General features: G+C 41.5%; 1 pseudogene; it reads right to left on the bottom strand.

Moving 5' to 3' along the window:
* Nucleotides 1-13822, bottom strand: part of LOC110542664 (stabilin-2-like) — a 146515-nt pseudogene that overhangs the window by 119690 nt on the left and 13003 nt on the right.

The raw sequence follows: 13822 nt of genomic DNA, 5'->3' as shown, positions 1-13822 counted from the left end.
AGTGAATAAACTCAAAGGAAAGAGTCTGGAAATCACATCTGGATTTAAAAAAAAAATAACTTTTACGCCATCCTAAGTAATCCAGTGCTTCATTTTCAAAGCACAGAACTGCAGTGAGCACAGACCTATGACAGGGGCAAAACAGGAAGCCTCCTCCCAACCTGAGCCACCATATCCCGATGGAGATCTCCGATGGAGATCTAACAAATGCCAAGGTTGTTGGGCTTTGCAATAAGTTCCTGTTTTTGTCTCAGAAATCTTACTTGTCCAAAAGGAGAAGCAAATAGGACTGAACAACACTGACCCCACTATGCTGCTGGGCTTTTAGCCAAACATGCTGTGAAAGAGGAGGTGTGCTCTGACCAAGTGTGTGGAGCTAGCATTTATGTGACTTTGTTTATTGGTTATTTACCAGACATGATCTCTGTGCTAAAAAACCCCAATTATGAACACTGCTTGATGTTATGAACAACTGGTGACATATTCTTGGATTTTGTATCTGTGGCCCACCAACCTTAGATCAAAATTAATTATTAAAAAAAAAACTTTCCATGTCTATTCTAAATGTATACATGCATTTTTATTATCAGTACTGCATAAAAAACATAGTGTGGCAATTATTTGTGTGGTGTTTATGTAGCATTTGTTATGGTAAGTCATGGAGAGGGAATTCATATGTGAGCATATGAACAGGACCTAGGCAAACACTATGCCTCTCCATAGAGAGCACTGTAGGAGCTGCAGAATTTGGGGGCACAGAGGAATATTGGAACCAATTGCCACGGATGCCTAGGGTAATTGTACAATATTTCCTTCAGTTTTTTAGATGGAGACACTGCAAAGTCTTTCTCAGGTCACACAGCCACTCACAGAAGAGACAAGAATTTAGCTTTTGGTTGGTCTGACTCCATAGGAAGCCTTATTGATTCATTTCACTCTGCTGAGTTCCAATCTTAACTTCAAAAAAGACATATAAAAATGTGTATAATGAAGTATACATATGATAACATTTTGAAGACTAACATTCTCTGAGAGCATAGGAGTGTATTTGTAACATGCCTGTTTTGAATATTCTGCATGTTCTATAGGTATTATGGTATGCATACTACTGAGGTATGGTTACCATTCTTAGAATAACAGCTAAAGCAGTGAGAGGTCACAGTAGTAGCTAGCATATTTTTAGTATGTACTATGTGATAGATAGATAGATAGATAGATAGATAGATAGATAGATAGATAGATAGATAGATAGATAGAGAGGCAGAGAGAGGCATGTATATGTGCTTTCCATATATAGCTTGGAGTGAATTTACAAAATACTTACTAGTGCTTTCACCCTTATTTGCAGTCAAGGGTGCTCCCATCCATCCAAGAGCTCAATTATTTGTTGGGGGTGGCAGGGGTGAGACAGAGTTTTTCTGTGTAGCTCTGCCTATCCTGGAACTCACTCTGTACACTAGGCTGGCCTTGACCTCACAGAGATTCATCTGCCTCTTCCTTCTGAGTGCTGGGATCACAGGCATACACCACTTCCACAATCACCAGGCTGAGTTCACAATTCTTAAATGGAGGAGCCAATGGGTAAGGGTTATTTGAAAGAGAGCAGATGTAGTTCTTGAAGTGAACTATGTCTTCATGAGCATAGAAAGTGGTTTCCAGACTGGGGTTCCTAAATGGAATTTCCAGCACCCCCGAAACCTGTTAAAAATGCTGTTTTTCAACAATTACAGAGAGAATCATCAGCATCCTGTGCTTGCCTGTCCTACACATGTTACAGATAAGCAGTGCTTAAGAAATCCTCATCGTCATGATGACACACTGCAAGCAAAATGTACAAGCAGCAGACCACACACCATTAGCACACTCAGTATGAGGGGAGCCTGTGGATGCCACACTCACCTCTGTTACAGTGAGGTCCATATCTGTTGGGGTCAGAGCAGAATTGACACTTGGACCCTAGGACGCCATCCTCACAAATGCAGGTCCCATTGCCACTGAGGCCATCTATGCAAAGAAAAGCCTCATGCGCCATTAGGATACATATGGAAGTGAAGTTCTTGCTTTGCACCATGGCTTGAATTTGAACTCAGGCTCAGTCCCATTGGAAGTGGCTTTGGACTCCCTGTGGGAGTTGGATACAGTCATCTCTGTATCTTACTTGATACAGAGATAGTACCTGGCCTTGGGGATCCTGATCTAGGACTTAGAACCTCAAGGGACAAAGTGCAAGGATGTATTGTATGCTGTACCCTCTAAACAGAAACATTCTGGGTGGAGTGAGTCCCAGTACTCAGAAGGTTAACTAAATATAGGAAACTCACAGAACACAAGGGTGAGAAAGCCAAACAGTTATGACCCTCAGGGAGCCTCACAGAAGCAAAATCTTGCTGAGGCAGAGGGCTCTTCTGTGGGGCCATCTGACATTTGGCCAGGCAGCTCCTCTGTGGGATGCAGCTTTTGTGAGGCATGACATGTTAATTTGGCCCTTTCTGTTATGGGGCTCAGAGTCACTCTTGCTTCCCCATGTAAACCTAATTGAAGTCACTGTAAACCTGATGAAGTTCATCATGACAGACTTGGTAGTCTTCATCCATCCCTCCCTCCCTTCCTCCCTCCCTCCTTTCTTCCTTCCTTCCTTCTTCCCTTCCACCCTTCCTCCCTCCCTCTGTCCCATCCTTCCTTTCTTCCTTTATTCCTTCCTCCCTCCCGCCATCCCTCCCTACTTCTTTTCCTCCTTCCTTCCTTCTTTCCTTCCTTTCTTCCTTCCTTCCCTCTTTTCTTTTTTCATCAGTATTCTGAATCCACCTGTTTTTATTTCCTTACAATGAGAAGGTTACAATGTAAAATGAGACCCTTCACACAACATTTAGGGGATGGCAATAGGCAGACAGGGGCCTTCAGCTGAGACCTGACCCTGTTCTCTCCACACACTTGCTTGCTCAGCTGTGGTTTATGCTACAGCACTTTGTCTCCATTGTAAAGCCTGCTTGCTCTCCTACCTGTATACTTCTGGCAAGACCATGTTTGTACTAACTGCTAAACACCAGAGTTGGGAGCAGGATTCCTTCCCCACTAACCACCAGGTCCCAGGCATCATTACTGGTTTCTTCTTATTCTTTTCTTCTAAGACTCCCACCACTCACCATGTTTTTTCCCCTTTGCAAGAGATATAGTTGAGATGTGGATGTATTAAATCTCCAGATCTATAGTTCTACATAATCACAGCTATTTCTACCTTTCTTTGTGTGGTCTTGGCCTCCAAGTAAAGTCAAGCTCTGACTTTTACATTGCACTAGGTTCTGAAGTTTGGTTTTAAAAAAACACACAAAGCAAGCACTGTCTAATACTATTATTGTTTTCAATTACCATGAGAACCTTGGACCTTAGGATCTCCCACAGGTTTGGCAAATGGGTCTTGAGTTGTCTAAGATCTCACGGTGAACTATATGGAGGACAAGACAAAGCAACATCCTCCTAAGTGCCCTTCTCCTCCTCAGCTCCCCTCCCCAGGTCCATACTCCTCTGCTGTGTATACCGCCTATGTTAATAACAAGTCTTTTGATTTCTGGGAACACTGGCCAGCATTGTGCTACTTTTTGGCTTAGGAGTTTTCAAAATTACAGTGTGACTAATGAAATTCAGCATGCATGAGACAGTATGAACAAGGGGCTGTACTCACCTCCCCAATTCCAGAACTTGGATTACAGATCTCTCCTGGACATGTGTTGCAGTCAGGCCTGAAGAAGAATTACTGCCCTTTTTTACCTGGAAACAACACATACACTTCCCCTAGGAACCCCAGGAAGAGCACTGATTCCTCAGAAGAGGGGTGTTCTAGGGTAGATACAGTGCCAACCCTTCTTATAGCATGTCTCTGTTGTGAATAGGAGAATGAGGCAGATGGAGGCTAGTGCATATAGAGAATACATGAGAGGTCAGGAGAGTCAACATGCCAGATAAAGTAGAGAAATGATGGGACTGGTAGATCACATAATGGTAGAGTTCTTGCTTAGCCTTTGCAAGGCCCTGGGCTTGATCCCATATGTAAACAAACAGATGGGAAATAAAAGAGCATTCTAGGGAATGGTGAGTCTAGGAAGAAAAGTGCTGGAGTGGAGTGGTGGCTTGGAGAGATGGAGTGTGAGGGTCTGCTGGGTAGTGACAGGAGGGGTTAGGTAAAAGTAGCCTGGAAGAGTCAGCCCCTGCATATCTGGATGAGCATTCTGAAGGGACAATCAAGTGTGCATATTATATGGCAGTAATGTGGAATAGAGCCAGGTCAGAGATTTGGGGGAAAGGTGGCTCCCATGTAGGTATCATGGGCTTTTTGTGAAAAGGCATGGGAAATGAGAGAGATGTGATTCAGGGAAGTGGTGACCTGAGTATAATACCCAGTTTAGCTTTTCATTGTCATTCAGGAAGACATCCTAAATTCCTGCAGGCCACATGTGACTATGAGGACCCCAGAGCTCAACAATGCAGCTCAGAGCTTCCCAAGTTTTGGTGTCCTGGATGAGCCCCTGGCTTTACCCTCCTCATCTTCATGGTAGCATTACAATATCAGGCACAGCCACTTACCAGGGTCTGTCTATTGCTGCTGTAGATACATTTGTGTGTGAAGAGTGCCTGGGGAAAAAAGGCAGTGGGTAAAAATCACTCTTGTATGCATTCTGGCATCCTGTGGATATCACACAAACTGTGCCAGCTGCTTTGTTCCTTGATGCCATTGATACCAGAGGAAGGGCCACATTGGCACACCAGAGTCCAAGTCAGCCTGCCATCTTAACAGGCTATGAATATGGGCCAAGCGTTGAGCACCCTGTGTCACAGGGATCTTTACCGTTTTCGCGTTATAGCTGACATCTCTAATTGATCAGGGAGGACTGTGATTCATCCTGCAAGTGGTCTGCCTTCTTCCTCTGTGCTGCAGCCATCCTTAAGCTCATGTCCACATTTTGGAGCCATTAAGTATCTATCTCTTCTATGTGCCAAAAATAAATAAATAAATAAATAAATAAATAAACAACAACAACCAAAAAACGCAAATCCACCAACTAAAATAAATATCAAAAGCAAAATGCTTTCCTGTTAGGTTCAGGGCCTCACTAAGTGCACTCTTCCATTCTTTAATCTTTGATGCCCATTGTAGTTAGCTGTAACTCCCATTTATGGAGGACTTACTATATGCTAGAGAAATTACATATGGTTCATCTGGCTGCCAATTCATTGAATGTTCTCTCGTGTTTCTCCTTTAATATGTGAGAAAATTGGGGATCAGATAGGCTAAACCACTCACCCCCATTCCAATATTTAACACTGCAAATATCTTGACCACAGACTGAGTGCCCTGACTCATTAAGTTTAGGATGAAGAGCACATCACACAGTGTCAGGTCTCAGCTGCCTCACATGCAATGGGACAATAATGTGGATGTCAAGTCTCATCCCACAAAGTTATTTCCCAGCTCAGATTTTGAATTAGATGGATCTCTGTGCCAAGTTTATCCCCTTTTCTTAGGCTCTGGTTTGGTGGAGAGAGTGATGAGATCTTAGCAGGCAACAAAACCTAAAATCATATTTGTAAAAATGCATTCTGAGATCACGAGGGAAAGAATATTTTAGGGAATAAACTAATTGTGAATCATTGGTTCTCAGGAGCTTCTGTGGTTCTCACCCATTTCCTTCTCTTTCCTTCTTTTCTCTCTTTTCTTTGAGGCTAACTAAATGGTGTCCTACTCACAGATCAAATCCTGATTCTTCTACATGTCAGCTATGTGTCCTGCCTTGTATCCCCAAGCCACACAACAGTCAAGCTGATATATATCCTTCCTAGGTTTGATGGTAAATATTTATTGTTAAATCTTTAGGCTGTAGAATCTCCCTTTAAGAAAAGCCTCTGGCCATGCCCATGAAGGATCATCTAGATTAATTAATCTAGATTATCTAGGGAAAATGTTTCCCTGAATTGGGGCATTACCATTCCATGGGTTAGGATCCTAGTGTCCATAAAAATGTAAAAGCTAGCTGGCTAAGCACCTGGTATCCATCTTTCTCTGGTTCATGACTGCAGATGCAATGTAACAAGTAGCCTCACACTATGCTTTCCCTTCTGTGGTGAACTGTGTCCCTTTGAACTGTTAGCCAGAATGAATCCTACTTTTTAGGTTGCTTTTGTCAAGAAATTCTATCACAGCAGCTGAAGAAGTAACTGATACTCCAGGGTTGCTGCAGAGAGTTTATTGTACAATGGCTGTCATCCAGCTATCATTGTGATACCAACATATTCTTCATTTTCTCCTGGTTTTGGTTTATAGTTTCCCACAGGACATCAGACTCTATTGTATACAGTCAGGATTCTGTGCCTAACCTAGGACTTATTTTTCTTGTCTGTGTATTTCTCTAGAATTATGCATGATAAGAGCAACTGCCAATCTTATCCTTTATTTGGGAGGGAGAAATTGAGAGGAAGCTCTGAGAGGCTGTTTTTTCTATGGCTATTATGAATTTGTCTATCCTTTCCTATTGTTATCAACAGAAAAAAAGATAATTAGGATAAAGAGGTTAAGTGACTTAACCATTGCTGGACACAGATCTGTGGGGTCTCTTTCTCCCACCCCTGCCTTGGTAGGCCAGAAGCCATACAGTAGCCCACATTTAAAGAAGGAAGTAGGCAGAAAAAAATGAGAAAGGACAGTGGGCTTACTCAGGTTGCACATAAAACAACTTTATCACACTCACTGTGGGCCAAAGTCAACAGGACATTTGCTCCAAATTACCAGGAAACAGCTTATACAAGAGCCATTAAAGAAAGGCAGGCGTCAGCCCAGGCATCCTCATGCCCTCACAGAAATAGGGAGCCTGCCCTCAGATGCCTAGGCTTCCCTCCTTTTGAAGGAGGCTCCTTTGGACTCTCCCACTGTCCTTCCAGTTCCTCCCCAGGGTGCAGGAGTGAAACCAATGCTGGATAAGTGTTGGGGAAGTTGAATATGCCCAGAACACCTGCTTCTCTCTCTGGACAGAACAGCGGCAAACAGGTTGTAACAGTATGAGGTCTCTGCATGAGGAGCACCTGACCCCTAGGGCACCCTTCAGTTATTCCTGTCCAGGGATACAGTATCAGCACTGACACAGAGCTAACTGATTACCTTAGTAGTAATAAAGCTGAACAATGAACCTAGACCTTCTCATTCTTGCTTTGCTTCCACTGGTTTTAATTTGGAAAGGAAGGACAAAATGCACATTCTCAGATCTGTACAGAGATCTTCTCTGACATCCTCTGTCTAGCTCTTTGACCAACTTGCAGCTGCTTTTGGTTAATGGGAGGCACCAGCAGGGTGCATGGTACAGGAAGAGAGCAAAGATTTCCTCCCTGCTCCTACATGGGCTGGCACACTCCCTATAGCTCCACATCCCTCTTCAGCTCTTTCTACTCTCACAGAGAACCCTGTTCCTCACTCTTAGCCCTTTGGTAATGGATGGGATGGCTGCCTTGGTTGTTTCTCAGCATCAAATGTTTGTATACTTTTGAACTATCTGGGATAAGTTTTGTTTCCTGCAAGGACTTGAATTAGTCAAGTGCTGTTTATTATAGATTTATTATTTATTTTTTCCTAGACAGGGTTTCTCTATGTAGTCTTGGCCATCCTAGAACTCACTCTGCAGACCAGACTGTCCTAAAACTTAGAGATCCACCAGCTCCACCACTTCTTGGCTTGTGATGTGATATTTATTACTCATCTAAAGCCCAAACATAACATACCCAAAGGCAGCATGCTCTGCATCTATCAAATAGGAAAGTTCCAATTATTTCTATTCTTTCTAGACATAAATAACATACTCTCCAAATAATTCATCTGGACGTTTAAGAGAGATATCTAATCAAAACCACCCTGAACTAAGAAGAGCAGGCAGAGCTTACTAAAGAACCTGGAGGAAACGGTGAATGTTAAGGAGTAGGACTCATTCTTGGCTGCTGGAAGGTTCTTCTCCCTTTGAAGTACAAAGGGTTGTAACTCAAGTCTACATCTCTAGTTTTCCCCTTAGGAAGTTGAATAACAAGCTTTTGAACAGCCAGAAGCAGAAATGGCTACCATTGGGCTGCCCTTATCTCTCTCCAAACTCCTTTCTGTGAACCAACAGAGATTCCTGAGGTAGAAGGCTCTGAAGAAGAGCACATTAAATGATGGTATTCTAATCCCTTCCTCATTTTTGCAGGTCCATGTAAAAGGAACTTTTATTTGTCAGATGTAATTGACTGACATCTATGGTAATTTGTTACAGAAACACCAAACCTCCCTGCTTTTTGTTTCAGTTTCTTTGGAAAATTATCTTAGAGCTCTTAAGGCACCAAGATTTCTGCTCCTGTCACTTTTATTTTTGTGTAATTCAGTGAAGTAGTTTATACATGGAGGCTTGTCATCAATGGCCACAGGATGTTTTCAGGACTAAAACTGGGGTTCAGAGAGAAAAGGCTTTAGGAGGAAATACACATTCCACATTCAGGGCTTGAATGGGGATTTTCTGTCTACTCTGAGGCTCTTCCCTGGAGATAAACTTAAATGATGGTAGTATCACTGTGAAGAGAGGAAAACTCCCTATGTCTGAGATATTTTAGCCCCTGAAGACTGGAAAATGGCCATTCTACTGTTCACTAGAAATGACATTGGCAAAATCAGTTTTTGCCTCAGAACAAAGAACACAGGCTTTACATTCTTTGTAGGCAGAAAGATTTGAAACTCTAGAGAAAAAGAGAATCAAGGGCCAGGAGTAGTGTTGGGGCTGGCCAGTTGGTGCTGTTCTAGGTATAAACAGTCCCATAGGAGCAATGAGAGGCTGTAGGTCTCACTGCATGGTGTGAGGCAGATGAGATCCACACATTTGCTTGGAAGCCAGAAGGAGCCTGCTCCTACTTACTCTCCAAGGCTGACAGAGCATTCTGAACAAAGGCAGAAAGTAGAGCAGTTAATATTTTCAATAATTTGGCTTATTTTGGCTTTAGTACCTATATCCTTAGGTAGCCAAAAACTCTTTTATTGTCATAGTTCTAAAAGCAACATTATTAGGGGAGCCATATAAGTTAAAGATTTTAATAATTTTCCAGGAGAGCAACATTTATTTTTAAAGATCACCTTAAAGTGAGTAGGAGTTTTAAAGGGAAGTAAAACTGCTTTTCAGTAACAGCAAGTTTTAAGAACATTCAAGCATGGCTTGTATTTTTTAAAAACATCCTTCCTGGGGTTGGGGATTCAGCTCAGTGGTAGTGCACTTGCCTAACAAGTGCAAGGCCCTTGGTTTGGTCCTTAGCTGTGGAAAAAAAATCCTTTGAAAGACCCTAGGAATCTGGCCTATTACCTGGAAACCCTTAGAAAAAAATGTCCTATGCTGAAAAATTGTTGGCTGAGACATACCAACCATCTAATTTTTAGCAAAAGATTGATGTTTGTATTTTATGTGCATGGGTGTTTTGCAAGCATGTATGTATGTATGAATGAAAGTATATCTCATGTGTACAGTACTCTCAGAAACCAGAAGAGGGCATCAGATTCCCTGGAACTGGAGATACAGATCATTGTTTATTTCCATATGGGTATTGGGAAGTGAACTTGTGTGTGTGTGTGTGTGTGGTTTTTCCCTTTAGCACTTTAAGAATGGAAGATGTCTTTGCTGGTATCTGAAGGTATCTAGCAAGGACTATATCCATGAATCTATGAGCCAAAAAGGCAACATATTTTTGGGTCAGCACAGCAGTGTGAAGGAGTCTGCCTGTATTAGAGTAGGTAAGCACCTGCACATCTGTTGCTTAGTGTCACTAGCCACTACATTTAGGATCAGGCCTGAGAATGTGCTTGACAGGCCTCACAGGTGATTCCTGACTACACTGGAGTCCTTGAGTCACTGCTTTTAAGGAATTGGGTAGTCTCTACCTCCCACATTCTGTGTCATCAATCAATCAATCAACAAATCAATCAATCATCTACATACCTATTTCTTATCTATCTGTCATCTATTTATTGTCTATCATGTATCTATCTGTATCTGTATCTATTGTCTATCATCTGTCTATCATCTATTTATCTATTGTATATAATCTATCTCTCTATTTATCTCTCTATCTATCTCTCTATCTATCTGCTTATCATCTCTCTATTATTTTTAGTATGGAGAAATGCTAGAGTGGTCAGAGACTGGAACAGGGATGCCAATGCCATGCCTTGGTAACTGGGATCTATACCTCTAAAGAAATGAGGTAATCGAGGGTGCTAGCCTTCATATTACTTAATGCTTCATTACTTGGAACAAAAATTCTATATGAACCACCAAAGCCATCTTCATGTAGGGTGTATCCAACATTGGATTCCTGCATTTGAAAAAAAAAAATTAACAGTATTCCTATTGAAAATAACATTTGAAGTAGCTGCTAGAAAAACTATTTAAAATTGGCATCTCTGCTGATTTTACAGAGGACTAAACTCCATTCTACTGAAATATATGAAAGCAGGCACCTCTAAAAAACTCTGAAATTGCTGTATCTTGCTTGTAGTATTGTCATTATGGTTTGCTGAAAAGAGAGATTTTGTTCAAAAGCCAGTAAAAAAATAGTTTAGGTAATATGAACCTTCATGTTAAGAGACATGGCAGAGTTACAGTGAAGGTGTGAGTATGTATAAAAGGACTGAGCCAACTGCTCTGTGTATACAAGTGTTTTGATTTGACCACTCATGTAATTTGTGCATTCTACAACAGTCTCTGGCCATATCGTGCAGGTGAGAAAAAAGAAATTCACTGTGATCATGACTATCCTCCATGCAGCACAAGGAACGAACTGCACTGACTACCTGGCACCAGGCAGAGTTGTCTGATATGGCCATAAGTAAAGTTTAAGAAAACATCTAAATCTTCTCCCACCCCAGCATGCCTTCCTTTCTCTCTGCAGAAATACTCAGTAGCCTACTGAAAATGGACAAACCATCCTGCCTTCTCTTACCTTGAGATCCTCCGTGAAAAACTTTCTTCATTGATGTTACTCTCCAGGAAGCAAAGATAGTACATGTGGATTGATCTCACATGTACCCACCTTGCCTTACCTGGGGGTTGCTCTCAAGTGTGGGCTCCATCTTGTCCATGGCACTATTGAGGAAATGTATCAGCCCATTTAAAGCAACTCTGTTCCTCTGGATAATTTTCACTATTTTGCCTCTGTAAAGGTTGAACTTTAATTGATTGTCCTAAAATACCAAAGAAAGAAAAAAATGAGTAAAATTAATATGTTGTTCTAGAAAGAACAATTCTTGGATTAGAAAATAAAAGTTTTCTGGCTGTGAGACTTTGGATAAACCACACAATCTTACATGTGGACAAGGGGTCCCCCCTTGGCCCACTTTGCATGGTATGGTCATTGACATCACTGATGAGTATCACATTCAAATTTTGAGTTGGTCAGTGTATGCTCTCCTCCAATAAGCTGCAAGCCCTACTAGGGTGTAACAGTTCAGTTGATTGTAAATACATCTCTTTCTTTACACAGTCGTTCTCAATCTGTGAGCAAGGACCGGTTCGGGGTTCTAACAACTCTTTCATAGGGGTCACAAATCAGCTATCCTGCATATCAGATATTTGGATTATGTTTCCTAACAGTAGCAAAATTACAGTTATGAAGTAGCAACAAAATAACTTTGTGGTTGGGGGTCACCACATCATGAGAAACTATCTTAAAGAGTCACAGCATCAGGACGGTTGAGAACCAATGCTTTAACATATTACACAAAGGAGGTGAACAATACACAAATTTGTTGCCTGAGAAACTGGAACTAATTGCTTTTCCTATTACGTTAGTTCTAAGAGTTACAGACAATAAATGTAATGAATGAATACACGGATATGTATACATATTCACAAATATGAATATGTGCTGTGTCATATATATGCTGCTGTATCATAGCTATCCTCACATTCACAGCATAGCAGATTGGTGTCACTCAGATCCACACTTGAACTCTGGCTCAGATATTTTCTGTGACCTCTCCACTGTCAGTAGGAGAACCAAGGATTCTGATGAATCCTCTTTTCCTGAATTCTTTTACATAACTCAAATAAAGGTTTATGCTTGCATGGAAAGAGCACCCATCGGTCTGCCAGTCTTGATATTAAGGGAAATACAAGAAACAGCCCAGGACACAACCCATACAGGCACACCTGTTAATTGCATGTCACCAGCTTAGTTGAAACACAAAAAGTGTTGTGAAGAAAAGTGAGGTAGTCTGATAAAAAAAAAAAAAAACACGAAACAAAACTGGCAGAATGGTTGGAGAAGATGCATCAGTGCCAGCAACCAAAACCAGCAAACCAAACACAATCTATTCATTTTCTTTTGTAAGAGGAATGCTGATGTTTTGGAACCAGGGCTTCCAGGAAGCAGGCTCAGGGCACTTTGTCTTCATGGTGGTGACAAGCCAGCTAGCCTTCATCTTGGGCTTGAAAGTCACCTTATAGTGAGGACAAACTAAGTTCATTACCATTTATGATTAAATATCTGTTTCTTAAGGATTGGGCTATGCCCTACCTGTAATCTTAACTGCAGATGGTTCTATACTGCCTGTTCCAGGAAACAGCAACCATGTCTTTGTTTCAAAAAGTTATTATGACCACTTGTTGTTATGATTATGTCTGTGTTTCAGGTGGTTGTTATGACCATCTTGTTATGCTTATGTTCTGCTTCTGTAACCCTGCCTATTTGCCTGCCAATCCCCTATTTAAAACCCTACTTCTGAACTATAAAAACCCTTATCTCACTCATGTCCAATGCTGATCTCTTGAACCCCACCTTTAGGGAGAGGCAAGCCAGTGTACACAAAATTTTAAAAAGTGTGGTTTAATTAATTGCTTGCTTTAATGAATTTGACCAAGATGTTTTGGGTCAGTGGTCTTTGTCCTCAGATCTGTGGGTTTAGTAGTGGCAGCTGAGTGATGGTTGCCTTGAAAGCTAACTCAGGCCAGACCCAAAACCTTTCTATAACAGTTCCTCCAAATCCCTCTATGTCGGGTATTTCATTGGTGCCGTCATGGAAGTGAAATCAGAGAAATTCTGACCTTATCCCTGTTGAAGATTTCCCCTGACTTTTCCGTCAAGGTATAGAATGTGTCAGTGTCATTCATTTATCCCATGCTCATTTGCCCAGCAATGATGTGGAGCTTCAGGAAGTACCAAGCAATCTCTTTGTTCATCAAGAGCTCCTTTACCTAAGTAAAGAGAGCCACCTGGGGTGATGTCTGGAGAAAATGTGGATAATATATTCCACTACTCACCCATCATCAAAGACACCCAAGCTGGAGTGCTCTTCAGGGCCCTAACTGAAGTAGATGATGTTTCAGGTGAGCACAAGCCTTAATGAGAGTGGGAATTTGGAGAGTCTGAGTTGATGCCCAGAGTATCACCCTGGAACTGACATTGTATTGAGAAAAGAACAATGGCTGCAAGGGGAGCAAGAGGGTACCAGGCATAGAACTATAGAGGAATCTATAAAAATAGGACCAGAATGAAAACTTCTCAAGATTTGTTTTTAAATGAAAAGAGAAGGTAGTCCTGGACTTGCAGATTTGCTCCACCCCAGGCTTTTAAAAGGTGTACTAACATAGCACAATCAAAGAGCAGACATTCAAAAATAAAGAGCAAGGTCATTGGAACAAGGATGCTTTGGAATAGTGAATTTATGGGACTTAATCTGTATCTTTGCTAACCCTCCACTATCTGACATGTCCCGTGGACTAGTTGAACAGTGTTCACCTAAAAGAGGGAGTGGAAATTGCGGGACAGAGACTCAAAGAAT

This window comes from Meriones unguiculatus, assembly GCF_030254825.1.
Source record: "Meriones unguiculatus strain TT.TT164.6M chromosome Y unlocalized genomic scaffold, Bangor_MerUng_6.1 ChrY_unordered_Scaffold_35, whole genome shotgun sequence".
Taxonomy (NCBI): Eukaryota; Metazoa; Chordata; class Mammalia; order Rodentia; family Muridae; genus Meriones; species Meriones unguiculatus.
The sequence above is the reverse complement of the archived record's forward strand: the minus strand, read 5'-3'. Positions and strand labels throughout refer to the sequence as shown.